This window comes from Grampus griseus (assembly GCF_964374135.1).
Source record: "Grampus griseus genome assembly, chromosome: 6".
Taxonomy (NCBI): domain Eukaryota; kingdom Metazoa; phylum Chordata; class Mammalia; order Artiodactyla; family Delphinidae; genus Grampus; species Grampus griseus.
Genome location: NC_139000.1, coordinates 107,411,415 through 107,424,561, shown reverse-complemented (window position 1 = coordinate 107,424,561; position 13,147 = coordinate 107,411,415). Strand labels below are relative to the sequence as shown.

Here is a 13,147-nt window from a genome sequence, read left to right as displayed (position 1 = left end):
AAATTAGTACTCAGTGGTAATTAACTACTACCTTTTTTTTTTCTTACATAGCTGGACGATCTGATAGGCACAGTCTCAGAATAGTAAAGCTAACAGCCTTTTAAGGCTCTTCTGGGAAGCCTGCTGTCTCGATACCCCCATCTCTGGCAGTTGTTTCTGGATCAACGAAATAACAAACAGCTGTCCCCTCCCTTAAGTAGGAATTCGGGCTTTGGCTTTGATGCGCTGCGTCTCGGCCGGGTGGGCCCCGGGGAATCTCTCCAGGCGGGGTGAGGCCCCGAGGGCCGCCTCCAGCCCCCTTCCGCTCCGCACGGGTCCCAGCGCGCAGGGTGGAAGCCGGCGGCGCTCAGAACCCCTCTTCCCAGGCGGCTGGAGGCCCGGGAGCCGGGCGGGCGCGGCGGCGGGGCGCCGGCGGTCACGTGGTGAGTCAGCCGGGCGCGAGGCGGGGCGGGGCGGGGCGCCGGCGGTCACGTGAGGAGTCAGTCGAGCGCGGGGCGGGGCCGGGCGCTCTACTTAGCGCGGGGGCGACCCTGAGGAGCTACAGCTGCTGCTTAGGCACCGGCACCATCACCAGCGCCGGCCAGGGCGGTCTCACGCTGCAGGCCCAGGCCCTCTGCGGCGGCGGCGGAGCGCGGTGAGTGAGTGCGTGCGGGCGGGTCGGGGGGATGGGGAGACCGGCGTCCCTGGCCGGCGGAAAGGGGGACCCTCGGGCAGTCGCAGCCGGGCGAGCCGGGGCGGCACGGCGTCCTCCCGGACGTCGTTGTGGTGAGAAAAGCAAAAATGAATCCCAGCGCGGGTAGCCGGTGCTCCTCCCCCATTCCCACCCACTCCGGCTGGGAGGCTCGTGTTCCCCCCCCCCGCAGCCCCCAGTCCCCGAGTCGTGTTCTGACCCCAGGCCGGGTCATCCAGACCCCACGGTCCGCCGTCTTCAGGGCCGGGGAGGGCCGGGCGGTGGGATCCGAGGGAGGAGCCTGCGAGGAAGAGCTTGGCCCGGGCCCCGCTGACTTCGGCGGCAGCTCTGCTCCCCAGCCCCTTTTGAGCTAATGGGCCTCAGTTTCCTCGGTAAATTGCTGGGATGATAATATTTACCTGCATCAGTTTTAGGTGTATTCTTTTTCTAAAGGGTTTGCCCGGGCAGTTTCTTGCACACAATCACACCCAAGTCCGGGGACCCCCAGAAGACAGAAATTGGAAAACAGGAACCTGGAACTGGGTGGAGGAAGGTGGGACCCACAGAAAGAGTTAAATCCACAGATGGGAGGAGAAACTAAGCAGGGGGGGCACAGGAGGCTGTAGGACCCGGGGTGCCAGCCCCGGGAGTGTGGGGGGAGGGAGAGGCTGGGCCCACCCCTGGTTTGCTAAGGAAGGGAGCCGGTCTGGGCCCAGGGTGCTGCGGGAGAGGCGAAGGCAGAGCAGAGCCCTGGGGGCATCGCCTGTCGCTCAGCTGATGACCGTGGAGGCCTCGGAGAGGGAGCGTTGTGGGGTGACCGAGTTTGGGGGTCCGCCGGCTGTCCAGGTAGATGTGAATTGGATTTGTCTTCTTCGTGGGCCTCGGTCAACCCCTTCCCCCGGCACTGAGGAAGCCAGTAGGCTGGCACGGGGAGAAGGACAGTAGCTCAGGCTCCACATTCCCTCCCTCTGACCCAGGAGAGACTCGTACCCAGTGCGGGGAGGAGGGGTTCAAAGAGAGGCCTAGAACCTTTGGTTACCTTTGGAAAAACTGACCCTCAGGTGCCTCACTAGAGGCGAATGCAGCTGAGGTGCGTTCATCTAATTGAATCTATAGATGCAGGGTGATATGAGGAAGAGCCTTAGCAGGGCGTCTGCTTTGGTAAAGGCTACTTTCCTTTTCTTTTGTAACATCCTTAACTTCCTGGAGGATTGTTTCCTGTTGGCACTGGGGATGGTGACTTAGCGCCTTTGAGCTTCATAGAGAAAGGGGCTGTGCTGCCCCCAACCTGTGTGGCTTTCCCAACGAGTTGAAGGCACCCTGGAGAATGGATTCACTCAAACCTTTGGGGGCATTTTTGTCCCAGAGCTGGGGTGCAGCCAAGTGGAAGGGTGCAGATCCCTTATCTGGGGGCGTCCCAGGCCCAGGGGAAGGCGACTTGCGCCAGACACAGCCCTGGCTCCACTTGAGCTCCCCTGCTGCTGGGTCTGGACAGCCTGTTTCTGAACTGGCCAGGCAGTGAGTGTGGAAGCCCTTTAGCTCCAGGAAGCACCTGGATTCAGCAGCCTGCTGATTCAGCAGCCTGAGCTGCGGCCCTCCTTGTAGATGGGCTCTTTCTTTCCCCAGCTGCCGGCGCTGGGAGTTGGAGTAGGACGTGGTATACATTTTAGGGCTGAGATACCTTGTGTTACCATTGGCAGCTGGATTGGGAAGTGAAGGAAGAGTGCTTTCAGGTGAGCCTTGGGATGTCTCTTGGGTGGTTTTCTTAAATGTGGTGATGAGTTGGGGTTGTATTGAATATCCCTGTGCTCGGGAGAGAAGAACTGAAACGTTTCAGGGTGAGGACCCACAGTGTCTGCCGCCTGTTTTGGGCAGTTTAGCATAAGGAAAGCGTTGGAAATATGTGAGGCTGAACTATATGAAATGGTAGTTTTTGTACATCAAGGAGGATTGCAGTCAGGCACTTGGATATGGTTCAGCCTCACGTGTAGAGGTGGTCAGGATTGACGGTAAATTGACGAATCTAGTTGAAGCACACGCAGGTGTGTGTTGGACTCACTGGGTTTTGGGAGGCTGTCGGCATTCCACCCCTTGTCCCGTGTCTTCATTTTTCTTGGTTCACGCTCAGCGCACACTCCAGAGCTGCCTCAGCAAGGGTGCCTGGGAGATGACTCCCGAGTCCCTCCATGCCTGGTATGTTCACATCCCAACCTAGCTTGGGTAGGAGGGGGATCTAGGGATCAAACACCATTAAACATTTAGACTTCAGCCCCGTTTTAAAGCGCAGGCCTCATCCCCACCTGCTTTTTGCAGCACCCACAGCTTCTTATCTCAGAGGTGTGTGTGTGTGTGTGTGTGGTCGGTCTTAGAGTCAGTGCCTTCCCTGCTGGTCATGGCCCCCGTGGGCAGACAGCAGCTTCCAGCTTCTTCACTCTGCAAATCTGTTACTGGTGTCTGAGGGACCTTGTAACTCTTATCTGCTCTTCTCTTTATGATTCTCCTGCCTGGTTGGGTTTTTTTCTCCTTGTTCTTTTAATACTTTGTATCAATTTGTGAATAATGTTATTGAAATTAACACACTTTAATTATACTGCATGTGTCCTTTTTCCACTTGTGTCTGTGAGATTGCTTTAGGTTAATACATAGCAGGTCCAGTTCATTCATCTGAAATGCACGGTGTATTTATTTCCTGAGGGACAGTTAGTTTTGCTTTTTCACTGTTCTCAGCACTGCAGTATCCTTGTGTCTGTCAGACACTTGCAAGAGTTTCTCTAGGGCAGAAGCAGAAGTCAGTAAGTTGCTGGGTCCTAAGGTGTGTGCACCTTCCATTTTTCTAGATACTGACAGTGCTGTCCAATGAGGTTTTACCAGCGTATATTCCCAGTGGCCTTGAGGGTTTTTGTCTTTCATATTTACCAACACCAGACATTATCGGACTTTAATTTCTGCCAGTCTGGTGCGTTTGAAATGCTGTCCTTGTTTTGATTTGCATGACTGGGAAGTCAAATTTAATTCTTTGCTCTAGGAAATCATTGATGAGGTTTTTCTATTTTTGTTGTTGATCAGTGATAGTTTGTGGGTTTTAATGTGTTTGTCCACAGCTAGAACTTAAGAAGGCTTCTTTTGATCCTAACCTAGGTATCTGGACTTGTCTGCAATTAGATAATATTTTCTGATTTTTTAACTTTGAGGATGCGTGTGGGTTTTGGGTACTGGAAGTCTGACTCTTCCACTTCACAGGTGAGAAAACTGAGGCATCTGCGAGTTTGTGACATGACAGGTGTCACGCAGATAATTGTGGAGGAATCTCTACAATTCCATCTCTTGGCAGTTCTGTCCCTACCCAGGTACACCATCCAGAGCTTGCCTTGGGTCTTTTCTTAAGCTTCAGTTCCCCTCACCTGGGAAACAAAAACCTTAATCAAGACCAGAGGCCCTTTTCCATCACTACCATCTTATGAATGCTGGGTGCTGGGAAGGATGGTGCCTGCAGTCTTGACTGTATTACCTGTCTCTACGGGGCAAATCACTCACTTAGTCTGGTCATCAAGATAACCTAGAGTTACCAGCACGGATGCGGCAAGGAGGATGGGACAGATACCATCTAGATAGTGAACTGATCCAGTATAGAGCAGTGTGAAACCAGCTACTCTGCCGAGAGACCCAGCGGGGCTGAGCTTCTCCGTGACCCCCTGACCTGCTGACCTGGACTGGGGCAGGATGTGCTCACTGGAACAAACCAGTCACATGGCCTCTGGGCTTGCGCAAGACCTGGGAAGGCGATGCTGCCCAAGGGGTTCAGCTGCTCCAGGGTACAGGCCTTGTCACACATCAGCTGGGAGCAGTCAGCCCCCCCTTCTCCAAATACTTAGCCCTGCAGGTATTTGGGGGGTACTTTGTTCTGGTGGTCAAGATAGCAGGATAAACCATCATCTGAGTAGGGGGATCCTGATTTTTCTTCCACACTGGGATACAACCGAGAATAGAAAGAATTACCCTGTGATGGCAGGAGTTAACCGGCCTGTGCACGGGGAGCTGTATGTTCGCGCTGCTGGCGCTGGTGCGTGAGGGATTGTTTTCTGGTGGCAGTAGGGCTGTCCACACCCAGCCAGGCTGCAGGGAAGATGTCTTCTTCCATCTCCCAGCAGCCTGGTGAGGGGAATGTATCTTCCCAGGGCCCCAGGGGAGGAAACCCAGACCAAGCCGGAGAGGCGAGGCCTTTCTGTTGCTTGTTCTTGTGTCTGCCAATCCCCCCCAGCAGTGCCCAGCCAGCAGGGAGATGTACTCCAGCCTGGGATTGAATTAGGGAGCTGCTGTGTTCCCGCGGGCTGGAGAGGCATGGCACACTCATCTCATTTGAATCTCCAGGGATTTCTGAAAGCTTTCATGAAGTAGCCCCGAGGTCCTTCAGGATCCAGGCAGCACGCCCGTTTTAGAAGCTGAGACACAGGGATGAAGCACCTCTTCAGCATCACACTAAGTCAGGGTCAGCGTCGGGGAGCAATCCAGCAAGCAAAAGCCTCCAGAACTTTCCAGAACTTTGCCCAAATGGTCATGTTTCTCAAAACTACAAAATGTTTTGACCGCTGAGGGCCTTCTTGGGGGATCCATGGTTTTAGGCCTAGGAGAGTAACTTTCTAAGTGTGCAGGTTATGAGCTGCTGTGGATGACCTTAAGCAGTGTCCCATTTGTGGGCAGTGTAGCCGCGCGGTTTCCAGGCATCATGGGAGAGCAGCTCGAGGAGGCCTCCCTGCTGAGCCTGGTGGGAATCAGTCACTTATTTCAGGCAGACAACCGGCAGACGGGGAGCAGGGGAGTCCCTGTGAGTGTCCGAAAGGGTTCAGGTGCCGGAGGCAGGTGGGGCCTTCTCGCAGCTCCTGGAGCCTGCAGTGACGCGCTGGGTGCCTTTTCTGGGCCACACAGTGCTTGCTTGGGCGCATTTAGCTGTGGGGAGCCGGGCTGTAGGGGCTGGAGAGCCAGCGATGCCTGGCCATCTGTCTCCTTAAAGCTGTGAGGATGAAGACTGGCAGCTGTTTTTGTTTGGTTTTGGTTTTGATTTAAAGATTATAAGCCAGAAAGCAGCTTCACATGTTTCCATTAGGAACCAAGACGTAAAACAGAAAGACCACGTCAAGGCTGTGCTTCGGACTCAAGGAGAGGTCCTGGGTGTCCTTCGGGTCGATCAGAGCACATCTGAGGTCGGGTCACTTGTACCGCTCCAACATGGAGGTGTAAGTGGGCGGATGACATGGAGGGGAAGCGCAGGCCTGCCTGCTTCTGTGTGGGTGCGCTGAAATGGCCCAGGCTCCCGGAGCCAGTGCCGCGGTGACAGCAAGGGGCAAGAGCAGCCTTTGTGGAAGAGAAACACAAGCTGTAGCAAGGTCCCACTGAACCTTCACAACCCTCCAGCCCTTCCACCTTCGCCCCGCCTAGAGCCACTTTGCTGACATGTAAGAAACAACCTTAATTTGTGGCTATTGGCAAAATGAAGGCACTCAGTTCTTTAGAGCCAACAGTGAAAGGGGTCAGCAGTATTTAAGCGGCAGCAGTGGGTAAGGGAGAGCAGAGGACCTGATGAAAGACTGTGGCTGGACATGCATCCATCTTCTTCTGGATTAGTCAGAAGATTGCAGCTGGCTGTTTTGGAAATTTCAGGTACATGTCCTGTCTCCTTAGATCAGATTTAGAAACCAGTCTACAGAGGATTCTTAACTGTGTAAGAAGGCTGTTTTAAAAATCAAGCTTGCCGTATGATTATCTCAAAACATGCAGAGAAAGCTTTGGACAAAATTCAACACCCATTTATGATAAAAGCCCTGCAGAAGTAGGCATAGGGAGAACTTTATTCAACATTAAAAAAGGACATATATAACAAACCCACAGCCAATATCGTCCACAATGGTGAAAAAATGAAACCATTTGCACTAAGATCAGGAACAAGACAAGGTTGCCCACTCCCACCAATCTTTTTTTAATATGGCATTTTTTTTACATCTTTATTGCAGTATAATTGCTTTACAATGGTGTGTTAGTTTCTGCTTCACAACAAAATGAATCAGTTATATATATATTTATATATATATATATATATATATATGTTCTCATATCTCTTCCCGCTTGCGTCTCCCTCCCTCCCACCCTCCCTATCCCACCCCTCGAGGCGGTCACCAAGTACCGAGCTGATCTCTGTGTGCTATGCGGCTGCTTCCCACTAGCTATCTACCTTACGTTTGGTAGTGTGTATGTGTCCATGCCTCTCTCTCACTTTGTCACAGCTTACCCTTCCCCCTCCCCACATCAAGTCCATTCTCTAGGAGGTCTGTGTCTTTATTCCTGTCTTACCCCTAGGTTCTTCATGACCTTTTTTTTCCCCTGAAATTCCATATATATGTGTTAGCATACGGTATTTGTCTTTCTCTTTCTGACTTACTTCACTCTGTATGACAGACTCTAGGTCTATCCAGCTCATTACAAACAGCTCAGTTTCGTTTCTTTTTATGCCTGAGTAATATTCCATTGTATATATGTGCCACATCTTCTTTGTCCATTCATCCGATGATGGACACTTAGGTTGTTTCCATCTCCGGGCTATTGTAAATAGAGCTGCAGTGAACATTTTGGCACATGACTCTTTTCGAATTACGGTTTTCTCGGGGTATATGCCCAGTAGTGGCATTGCTGGGTCATATGGTAGTTCTATTTGTAGTTTTTAAAGGAACCTCCATACCGTTCTCCACGGTGGCTGTATCAATTTACATTCCCACCAGCAGTGCAAGAGGGTTCCCTTCTCTCCCCACCCTCTCCAGCGTTTATTGTGTCTAGATTTTTTGATGATGGCCATTCTGACTGGTGTGAGATGATATCTCATTGTAGTTTTGATTTGCATTTCTCTAATGATTAAGGACGTTGAGCATTCTTTCATGTGTTTGTTGGCAGTCTGTATATCTTCTTTGGAGAAATGTCTATTTAGGTCCTCTGCCCATTTTTGGAGTGGGTTGATTGGTTTTTTGTTATTGAGCTGCATGAGCTGCTTATACATTTTGGAGGGTAATCCTTTGTCAGTTGCTTCATTTGCAAATATTTTCTCCCATTCTGAGGGTTGTCTTTTGGTCTTGGTTACGGTTTCCTTTGCTGTGCAAAAGCTTTGAAGTTTCATTCGGTCCCATTTGTTTATTATTGTTTATATTTCCATTTCTCTAGGAGGTGGGTCAAAAAGGATCCTGCTGTGATTTATGTCATAGAGTGTCCTGCCTATGTTTTCCTCTAAGAGTTTGATGGTTTCTGGCCTTACGTTTAGGCCTTTAATCCATTTTGCGCTTATTTTTGTGTATGGTGTTAGGGAGTGATGTAATCTCATACTTTTACACGTACCTGTCCAGTTTTCCCAGCACCACTTACTGAAGAGGCTGTCCTTTCTCCCCTGTACATTCCTGCCTCCTTTATTAAAAGTAAGGTGACCATATGTGTGTGGGTTTATGTCTGGGCTTTCTATCCTGTTCCTTTGATCTGTCTTTCTGTTTTTGTGCCAGTACCATACTGTCGTGATTACGGTAGCTTTGTAGTATAGTCTGAAGTCAGGGAGCCTGATTCCTCCTGCTCCGTTTTTCGTTCTCAAGATTGCTTTGGCTGTTCGGGGTCTTTTGTGTTTCCATACAAATTGTGAAATTTTTTGTTCTGTTTCTGCGAAAAATGCCAGTGGTAGTTTGATAGGGATTGCATTGAAGCTGTAGATTGCTTTGGGTAGTAGAGTCATTTTCACAATGTTGATTCTTCCAATCCAAGAACATGGTATATCTCTCCATCTGTTTGTATCATCTTTAATTTCTTTCATCAGTGTCTTATAATTTTCTGCATACAGGTCTTTTGTCTCCTCAGGTAGGTTTATTCCTAGATATCTTATTCTTTTGGTTGCAGTGGTAAATGGGAGTGTTTCCTTGATTTCACCGTCAGATTTTTCGTCATTAGTGTATAGGAATGCCAGAGGTTTCTGTGCATTAATTTTGTATCCTGCTACTTTACCAAATTCATTGATTAGCTCTTGTGGTTTTTTGGTAGCATCTTTAGGGTTCTCTATGTATAGTATCATGTCATCTGCAGAAAGTGACAGCTTTACTTGTTCTTTCCCGATTTGGATTCCTTTTATTTCCTTTTTTCTCTGATTGCTGTGGCTAAAACTTCCAAAAACTATGCTGAATAAGCATGGTGAGAGTGGGCAAAGTTGTCTTGTTCCTGATCTTGGTGGAAATGCTTTGAGGTTTTCACCGTTGAGGACGATGTTGGCTGTGGGTTTGTCATATATGGCCTTTATTATGTTGAGGAAAGTTCCCTCTGTGCCTACTTTCTGCAGGGTTTTTATCATAAGTGGGTGTTGAATTTTGTCGAAAGCTTTCTGTGCCTCTGTTGAGATGATCATATGGTTTTCCTCCTTCAGTTTGTTAATACGGTGTATCATGTTGATTGATTTGCGTGTATTGAAGAATCCTTGCATTCCTGGAATAAACCCCACTTGGTCATGGTGTATGATCCTTTTAATGTGCTGTGTTGGATTCTGTTTGCTAGTGTTTTGTTGAGGACTTTTGCATCTGTGTTCATCAGTGATAGTGGCCTGTAGTTTTCTTTCTTTGTGACATCCTTGTCTGGTTTTGGTATCAAGGTGATGGTGGCCTCGTAGAATGAGTTTGGGCCTCTTTCTCCCTCTGCTATATTTTGGAAGAGTTTGAGAAGGATAGGTGTTAGGTCTTCTCTGAATGTTTGATAGAATTCGCCTTTGAAGCACTCTCGTCCTGGGCTTTTGTTTGTTGGAAGATTTTTAATCACAGTTTCAGTTTCAGTGCTTGTGATTGGTCTGTTCATATTTTCTATTTCTTCTTGATTCAGTGTTGGCAGTTTGTGCATTTCTAAGAATTTGTCTATTTCTTCCACTTTGTCCATTTTATTGGTATAGAGTTGCTTGTAGTAATCTCTCATGATCTTTTGTTTTTCTGCAGTGTCAGTTTTCACTTCTGCTTTTTCATTTCAAATTCTGTTGATTTGAGTCTTCTCCCTTTTTTTCTTGATGATTCTGGCTAATGGTTTATTTATTTTGTTTATCTTCTTAAATAGCTTTTAGTTTTATTGATCTTTGCTATCATTTCCTTCATTTGTTTTTCATTTATTTCTGATCTGATTTTTATTTTTTTTTTCCTTCTGCTACTCTTGGGGGTTTTTTGTTTTTCTTTCTCTACTTGCTTTAGTTGCAAGTTTAGGTTGTTATTCGAAATGTTTCCTGTTTCTTAAGGTGGGATTGTTTTGCTATAAACTTCCCTCTTAGAACTGCTTTTGCTGCATTCCATCGGTTTTGGGTCGTCCTGTCTCCTTTGTCATTTGTTTCTAGGTATTTTTTAATTTCCTCTTTGATTTCTTCAGTGATCACTTTGTTATCATGTAGTGTATTTTTTAACTTCCATGTGTTTGTGTTTTCTATAGATCTTTTCCTGTAATTGATATCTAGTCTCATAGCGTTGTGGTTGGAAAAGATACTTGATACAATTTCAATTTTCTTAAATTTACGAAGGCTTGATTTGTGATCCAAGATATCTATCCTGGAGAATGTTCCATGAGCACTTGAGTGAAATGTGTATTCTGTTGTTTTTAGATGGAATGTCCTAAAAATATCAATTAAGTCTATCTTGTGTAATGTATCATATAAAGGTTGTGTTTCCTTATTTAGTTTCCGTTTGAGTGATCTGTCCATTGGTGAAAGTGGGGTGTTAAAGTCCCCTACTATGAATGTGTTACTGTCAATCTCCGTTTTTTAGGCTGTTAGTATTTGCCTTATGTATTCAGGTGCTCCTATGTTGGGGGCATAAATATTTACAATTGTTATGTCTTCTTCTTGGCTCGATCCCTTGATCATTATGTAGTGTCCTTCTTTGTCTCTTCTAATAGTTTTTATTTTAAAGTCCATTGTGTCTGATATGAGAATTGCTACTCCAGCTTTCTTTTGGTTTCCATTTGCATGGAATATCTTTTTCCATCCCCTTACTTTCAGTCTGTATGTGTCTCTGGGTCTGAAGTGGGTCTCTTGTAGACAGCATATATATGGGTCTTGTTTTTGTATCCATTCAGCCAATCTGTGTCTTTTGGTGGGAGCATTTAGTCCATTTACATTTAAGGTAATTATCGATATGTATGTTCCTATTCCCATTTTGTAAATTGTTTTGGGTTCGTTATTATAGGTCTTTTCCTTCTCTTGTGTTTCTTGCCTAGAGAAGTTCCTTTACCATTTGTTGTAAAGCTGGTTTGGCAGTGCTGATCTCTCTCAGCTTTTGCTTGTCTGTAAAGGTTTTAATTTCTCCATCTAATCTGAATGAGATCCTTGTTGGGTAGGGTAATCTTGGTTGCAGGTTTTTCTCCTTCAACACTTTCAATATGTCCTGCCACTCCCTTCTGGCTTGCAGAGTTTCTGCTGAAAGATCAGCTGTTAACCTTATGGGGATTCCCTTGTGTGTTATTTGTTGTTTTTCCCTTGCTGCTTTTAATATGTTTTCTTTGTATTTAATTTTTGACAGTTTGATTAATATGTGTCTTGGCGTATTTCTTCTTGGATTTATCCTGTATGGGACTCTCTGTGCTTCCTGGACTTGATTAACTATTTCCTTTCCCATATTAGGGAAGTTTTGCACTATAATCTCGCCAGATATTTTCTCAGTCTCTTTCTTTTTCTCTTCTTTTTTGGAACCCCTATAATTCGAATGTTGGTGCGTTTAATGTTGTCCCAGAGGTCTCTGAGACTGTCCTCAGTTCTTTTCATTCTTTTTTCTTTATTCTGCTCTGCAGTAGTTATTTCCACTATTTTGTCTTCCAGGTCCCTTATCCGTTCTTCTGCCTCAGTTATTCTGCTATTGATCCCATGTAGAGTATTTTTAATTTCATTTACTGTGTTGTTCATCGTTGCTTGTTTCATCTTTAGTTCTAGGTCCTTGTTAAATGTTTCTTGCATTTTGTCTATTTCCAAGATTTTGGATCATCTTTACTATCATTATTCTGAATTCTTTTTCAGGTAGACTGCGTATGTCCTCTTCATTTGTTAGGTCTGGTGGGTTTTTATCTTGCTCCTTCATCTGTTGTGTGTTTTTCTGTCTTCTCATTTTGCTTATCTTACTGTGTTTGGGGTCTCCTTTTTGCAGGCTGCAGGTTCGTCGTTCCCGTTGTTTTTGGTGTCTGTCCCCAGTGGCTAAGGTTGGTTCAGTGGGTTGTGTAGGCTTCCTGGTGGATGGGACTAGTGCCTGTGTTCTGGTGGATGAGGCTGGATCTTGTCTTTCTGGTGGGCAGGTCCACATATGGTGGTGTGTTTGGGGGTGTCTGTGGACTTATTACGATTTTAGGCAGGCTCTCTGCTAACATGTGCGGTTGTGTTCCTGTTTTGCTAGTTGTTTGGCATAGGGTGTCCAGCACTGTAGCTTGCTGGTCGTTGAGTGAAGCTGGGTGCTGGTGTTGAGATGGATATCTGTGGGAGATTTTTGCCATTTGATATTATGTGGAGCTGGGAGGTCTCTTGTGGACCAGTGTCCTGAAGTTGGCTCTCCCACCTCAGAGGCACAGCACTGACTCCTGGCTGCTGCACCAAGAGACTTTCATCCACATGGCTCAGAATAAGAGGGAGAAAAAGTAGGAAAACAGAATTAGTAGAAGTAGAAAGAAAAAAAGGAAGGAAGGAAGAAAGGAAAGAAGGAAGAAAGGAAGGAAAGGAAGGAGGAAGGAAGGAAAGGAGGGAGGGAGGAACAGAGGGACGGAGGGAGGAAGGAAAGAAGGAAGGAAAGAAGAAAGGAAGAAGATAAAGTAAAATTAAATAAAATATAAAGTTATTAAAATAAATGAATAGTTATTAAGGAAAAAATTAAAAACAAAAAACGGACGGGTAGAACCCTAGCAAATGGTGGAAGCAAAGCTATACAGACAAAATCTCACACAGAAGCATACACATACACACTCACAAAAAGAGGAAAAGGGCAAAAAATCATAAATCTTCCTCTCAGAGTCCACCTCCTTAATTTGGGATGATTCGTTTTCTATTCATGTATTCCATAGTTGAAGGGTACTTCAAGTTGATTGTAGAGCTTTAATCCGCTGCTCCTGAGGCTGCTGGGAGAGATTTCCCTTCCTCTTCTTTGTTCTCACAGCTCCCAGGGGCTCAGCTTTGGATTTGGCCCCGCCTCTGCGTGTAGGTCGCCGGAGGGCGTCTGTTCTTCGCTCAGACAGGGCGGGGTTAAAGGAGCCGCTGATTCGGGGCCTCTGGCTCACTCAGGCCTGGGGCAGGGAGGGGTACGGTTGCTGGGTGAGCCTGTGGTGGCAGAGGCCGGAGTGACGTTGCACCAGCCTGAGGCGCGCTGTGCGTTCTCCCTGGGAAGTTGTCTCTGCATCCCGGGACCCTGGCAGTGGCGGGCTGCACAGGCTCCCGGGAGGGGAGGTGTGGAGAGTGACCTGTGCTCGCACACA

General features: G+C 47.1%; 1 protein-coding gene across 1 annotated transcript in view; it reads left to right on the top strand.

The window, feature by feature from the left end:
• The first annotated feature begins 502 nt into the window (after positions 1-502).
• CTSB (cathepsin B) overlaps positions 503-13,147 on the top strand; it is a 29,170-nt gene continuing 16,525 nt past the window's right edge. Inside the window, exon 1 of the mRNA XM_082656649.1 lies at positions 503-634. The gene's annotated coding sequence lies outside the window, so the exon portion shown is untranslated. The remainder of the gene's footprint in view (positions 635-13,147) is intronic.